Source organism: Chionomys nivalis, chromosome 2 (assembly GCF_950005125.1).
Source record: "Chionomys nivalis chromosome 2, mChiNiv1.1, whole genome shotgun sequence".
Taxonomy (NCBI): Eukaryota; Metazoa; Chordata; class Mammalia; order Rodentia; family Cricetidae; genus Chionomys; species Chionomys nivalis.
The window spans coordinates 47946296-47953037 of NC_080087.1; positions in this window are offsets into that span (position 1 = coordinate 47946296).

Here is a 6742-nt window from a genome sequence, read left to right on the forward strand (position 1 = left end):
CCCATTTTTTTTTTATCAATCTGTATATCACAATGAGATTGTGGCCTACTAGCAAAGTTTCAACACATCTACCTCTGGCTGTGGATCCATGGCATCTGTCTGACTCTGCCTTCTTTCTCCAAGCATTCAGTTCCACCTTCCCCACCTACATAAGTTCTGCCCTATCAACATGGCAAGGCAGTTTCTTTATTCATTAATAGTAATTACAGCACATAGAGGGGACTCTCACATCACCTCCCCTTTTCTGTTTAAATAAAAAAGAAGGCTTTAACTTTAACATAGTAAAATTACATATAACAAAACAGGTATCAAGCAAGAAATACAGTTACAATATTTATATCTATACCATATCTAAGCAAAACTATATAACTATCTATTCTTCAACTCCATTAAAGACTCCAGAAGGATATATTATTACCTAAGTAAACAATAAGTTCATTTAAAGCAACTTCCAAAACTCTAGAATTGACAGAGACTTCTCACTACCCGGACAGTCACCCAAAGTGGCATCCATCTTTAGCCTACATGCCCATCGTATCCAGCATATATTTCCACAAAGCAGGAAATTTCAAAGAGAGTTCCACCTATAATGGCGGTTTGTCAGTCACTTTCCTCTGTATCCTGCAGAATATCTAGCAGACTCTTTCATAAAGCAGGAACCCTGAAGCACTGTCTCACCTATAGGCAAGTTCAGCAGTCATTTCTCTGCAGGTCCTATATGTCCAGTTAGGCAGTCCAGGCAAGAGCAGTTTCTTGTCCAAATGGCTAACCAACTCCATAATGAGCCTCTTCAATGCCCATCATCCTCTTGAAGTAACTTGGTGCTGCCAGGAACAGACATGTCTCACTGTCATGAAAAGTTCTAAGTTCTTAAACATTTTAAATGCCATATTCTGAAGGTCTCTGAAAGATTGGGAAAATAACTAACGTATACATATATATATATATATATATATATATATATAATGACTATAATATATAATATATATATAATGACTATATATAATGACTATGAGCTTCACTATTATTGATGACTATTAACCTATATTTAACCTAGATTTCTTAACTATACATTGTATTTTTAAATGAACAAAGACAATACCTTAATCAAGGGCAGAAATATACACATACAGTATAACAAAGTTTACCTTAAATTTGTATCAATAAAGCAAGATCCATACCAATGCTAATCTCTATAGCATATCCCCTTTAAATGTAAAAAAAACATTTATAAACAATATTTGGGAATATGGGCGTAGTTCTGTCCATACTGCTTCTTGCTGTTTGGGGGCACTGTTAATCAGGTTTTTCATGGTGTATCCTGTGTGCTAGGTTCATCTCAGTCAGCAGTTGGGTGAAGTAATTTTTTGAGGGTGTTCACAGCAACCTTTCAGGGGGTCTTGTTCCATCATACCACACCAGTCTGGAAGCAATCCACAGGTTCTCATCCTCTCTAGAAACAAGAGAAAAAGGAGCATATCCTTATACCCAAATTTGGAAGTCATCATACCTTTATAATATCATGCTGGTTTAGCTTAGAAGCCCATAAAATGAAATGTCTCTCTGTACACAGCTCCTTCATAGTCAAAAAATTCAAAGATAACACAATAATATACATAATCCGGACTCTGAAATTTCCATCTTTACATGGCTTATTTTTACTCATAGCTTTTTAATATTTATTTTATTATCTTTTATCTTTACTCCTTTAATCTATAACTGACTGTCTTTGTCCTCTGCAAATATGTTGTGGCTGTTTAGCTTAGGGATTTTGTGGGACTCTTAAAGTAGGAGTTGGGGATGTCTCTGACTCTTTTGCCTACTCTTGGGAACACTTTTCCTCCCACTGGGTTGCTTGACATGAGGGGTTTTTTCCTAATCATATTGTGCCTTGTTTGCCATGTTCTGTTGATATCTTTGGGAGGCCTGTACTTTTCTGAATGGAAATAGGGGAGGAGTAGATCTGTGAGAGAAGGAGGTTGGAGGGTGCTAGGAGAGTTGGAGGGTTGGAGGGAGAAGAGGATGTGTATTTGGCATCCTTAGCTATCAGGGAAAGGCAAATTACAATGACTTTGGAAATGTATCTTCCAGCTTTGATCAAGAAGGGGACAGTAAGGTTCCAGAGGAACTGACACCTTCTCCTGCCCTCTGTGGGTACCTGCATACAAGTGTAAACATTCACCAAGTGTATGCACTTGTGTGTGTGTGTGTGCACATGAGTACAAATAAATAAATCCTTAAAAATTAAAAGTAAATTTTCAATATGATCTAGCTATACTATTTCCTGATGTATGCTCCAAGGCCTTAGCATTCTCCCACTGTAACACTTGCATGTCCAAGCTTATTGCTTTAATATTTTCAACAGCAGGAAACTGAAACCAGGCTAGATTTCCATCAGCAGAGGAATGGATAATGAAAATGTATATATACATGATGAAATTTTACTTGGTTGTAGAGAAAAAATTGAATTAAATTTGAAGAAAATGGATCTGAAAAATGTTACATTAAGCAAGGTAACTCAGGCCAAGAAAGACAAATTATATAGTCTATAATATGCAGATCCTAGCTTGCTATAGGTATAAATCCTAGTGAATGTAGAAATAGGTTATGAAACTAGTAAGAGCAGCAATAAGCTTTGTGTAATGTGGCATGAAAGCAGAAAGGAAGTGATGAGGGAGAGGGTCAGGGATTAGGGTAAAGGTGAAGAATAATCAACAGAATCAAGTTAATGCCATAACGGAATCTAATGCTGTGCAGGCTGATATATATATATCAGGATATATATATATATATCCTGAGATAGACTAAAATGGCCAATGCTAACTTGTGGCATATATTCCCAAGCCATCCCTTAAATAATCTTTTTGTTATTATGTTGGAATCTGGGATGAACATAATTAAATTCAGTTGGTGCCTTTGGACAGTTGTCATTAATAATTACATTGCAACTAATGCCAGCAATACTCAAAGCAAAATCAAAGCAGGTGCTCCTGGGGTAGAGTTGGAGAAAGTGGCTGGCTGGAATTAATGTTGAGGGTGTCTGTGGCCAATAGTTAGCAGAATAAGCTTAAAATTACAAGGCCACGAGGTTCAGGGTGCCAGGATACTTAGTACTATAGTACTGTGTGCTAGGAATTAGAGATGTTTGGGGGAATTCTGAGCACCAAAAGGACTCAGACCAAGACTCTACCAAAGGAATTTGTTTGTGTAAACATCTTGCTTGGTTTGTGATTCTCTTTATTATCTGGCCTGCAGAACATTTTCAGTTTACATAAATATTACATAGAAGATGCACTTGCTCCGTCTACCACTGCAAGCATTTTTCCTTGTTAGTTACATCTTGCATTGGTAAGGTGCATGTCATATAACTGGTAAACTAATATTGGTTGTTATTTGTAACTGAAATCCCTAGTCGATTCCTGAATGATCCTCTGAATTATGGAAAATACACATTATCATATATTTTTCAACAATTCTGAGTTTTGAAAATACATTTTACATATAGTTTATATTCATATGAGCCAAAAGTTACTTTTCTGAAAATTACTTCACAGGTTTATGACAAGTTTTATGAAATATTTTGTCACTTTCAAGTGGGAAAGATGCCTTAAATTTTTACTTAAATTTGAATCCATTATATGAAATGTAACTACATTTGCATATTTTTGCGATGTATTCCTAGGATAACATTCTTGTTCCAAAGGATGCTTTATACTTTGACTTGTAAAAGAAATCCATAGTATACATCTTACCAGATTGGGTTTTGGAAGAACAAAAGTCTCCCATACCAATAATTCTCCATAAAGTTTGAAAAGATTTGAAGTCCTGTAATTGAAAGAAATATAGAAGCCCAGAAAAATTACAAGGAAATTTGTAATTAAAGTGATTATTATTTCCTTACTTTCTTCTTTTTTTCCAACATAATATTTTTATCAATTATTTAGAAATTTCATGCAATGCATCGACCACACTCACTTTCCATTCCTCCCAGGTCCACTCTCTTACAATTTGTGTTGCCCATATACTCACTGGAGCATGGTCAAACTCCCAGTGGACAGCCCCTTACTCATAACTGAGACCTTTCCCATCCTTACCACCAGAAGTCTACAACTATGAAGAGCTATACTTTAGCATCTTTATCTTTTTTAAGGACTTCCCTCAATAGCTTCTGCCGCGGACTGACTCTCTTGGAGATTGAAGACCGAGGGAGAACAGGGGTGAAGGCTTAGGAGAACCCAGGATTCGGCGAATGACAGACAGACACAACTCTAATGAGATTTGAATCTGCTGCAACTTTACTGAAATTCAAGCATCACTTTTAAGAGATTACAGAAAGAAGTTGGCAGACATAAAAGTTTCCATAGAAAAATGATTACAGACAATTGATTATTCTCAGCAAGTCTTGTGGTCAGGGCCAGGTGGGCAGAGCTTTTCTTTGAAATTCATCTCACACAGCTAACTACCTGTGCTTTCTCGTGGCCCTAAATCATATCTGCCCTCAAGGTAACCAAGGTGACCCAAACGCCATTCTTTAACCGTGCTTCCTCATGGCCCTAAATCATATCTGCCCTCAAGGTAACCAAGGTAACCCAAACACCATTCTTCAGGATTCCACCCCCAGGGTTTGTTCCAATATTGAATGACTGACTTCATGTTATCAAGAATAGCCTGCCTTTCTTTCCTATCTAATATGTACCAGGGGTTTCTCATTCTGGCTAGCCTCTCCATAAATGGTAACTCATGCCATTCCATACATTTTCCTTCATAATTTACCCATATTCTACCAAATCTCCTATCATGGGCTCTTTCTGTTCTAGGGTATCTATAAATTCCCCCAGAGAGTGAGCTGGAGTTTTAATCATAACATTAATGGCCTGAATCAAGGGAGGGAACTGACACATCAGTTCCTCCGTATTCAAGGAGCCGTTGGAGATGCTTCCTGGTTCCTTGAACAGATTAAGTTTTTGTCAAGAGAAAAATAGAACAGAAGCAGAGTCAATGGAAGAAACCATCGCCAGGAACAAAGTGAACGAGATCGTTGAGGCTGATCAGGCACCTCAACTCGAGCAGACTGCCAGGGAACTGCCGGGGGCCAAGCTCCGGGAAGTACGAGCCCCTCATTTTGAGACGGCCACCACCTGAGAGGCATTTTGTCACACAGGCGGGACAGCTGTGGATGTGGCAAGCTTCATGTCTAGACTGTTTCTTTTTTCTTTTGTGGGGATGGGTGGGTGTATTGTAGAATCTTTCAATGTCTGTTATTCTCAATTGAGACTGTAGACTCATTGGTACTACTGCAATAGATTCTTCTTTGTCCATAACAACCACCAGCAGCACAGATCATGGACTTTCCATACCTGCACAGACCATGGGCAATCTATATGGTCTCTGGTGGTATCATGGACCATGAATTTCATCATGATCTCCAGTGGCAACATGGATTACAACATCAACATGATCCCAGAGTGGATCATGGACATTAACATGGTTTCCAGTGGCAGCAAGGACATCATTGTAGGTTATTTGTTCAAATCTTTGGGGGCTTAGCACCCAGCTCTCAAATAAGTACACAGAGACTTATTTTTACTTATAAATGTCCTGCCTTAGCTTGGCTTATTTCTAGACAGTTTTTCTAACTTAAATTATCTCATTTATATCTAACTATGTTTTATTTCTGGACTTTTTACCTTTTTATTTTATATACCTTTCTTTCCTTCTTATTTATTACGTGGCTGGCTATGTGACTGGGTGTTGGCTTCTGGTGCCCCCCTCTCTTTCTCCTTTTCTTACTTCTCCTTCTTCTCTCCAGCCTAGATTTCTCCTCCTGTTTATTCTCTCTGTCAGCCCCACCTATCCTTTCTCCTGTCTAGCTATTGACTGTTTACTTCTTTATTAGACCAATCAGATATCTTAGTTAGGCAGAGTAACACAACTTTACAGAGTTAAACAAATGCAACATAAAAAATGCAGCATATCATTGCTTCATTAAACAAATACTTCACAGCATAAACAAATGTAACACATCTTAAACTAATATTCCACAACACCTCATTGTGGCCTCTAGTGACTGCATGTATCTCAGACATCAACATGGCCCCCAGCTGCAGTATGGATCACAGGTATCAACATGCTATCCAGTAACCACAGACATCTACATGGTCTCTTGTGACAACACAGACTGCAGACATCAGAATAGCCCCATATGACAGGCCAGACCATGGGCATAAACATGGCCTCTATGAGCAGCAGGTACCATAGACACCAATCTAAGCCTCTGTAGCAGCAGACCATAGAAATCAGCATGGCCTCAGGTAGCAGGCCAATCCGTGAACATCCACATGACTTATGTTGGTGTGGGAGGTCCTTCTGTCTATGTGTTGCTTTTATTGGTTAATGTATAAAGAAACTGCTTTGGGCCTATAGCAGAGCTATTGGGGAACAGAGCTAGGCAGGGAAAACTAAGCTGAATGCTGGGAGAAAGAAGGGTGGAATCAGAGAGAAGAAATTGAGCTGCTGGAGACAGATACTGGGAACTTTAGCTGGTAAGCCACAACTATATGACCACACACAGATTAATAGAAATAGGCTAAATTAATATGTAAGAGTTAGCCAATAAGAAGCTAGAGCTAAGGGGCCAACCCGTTATTTAATTAATACAGTTTCTGTGTGATTATTTCGTGGCTAAGCAGTTGGGAATGAACAAGTGGCCTTCTCACTACATTCTGTCAATCTATAAACATCA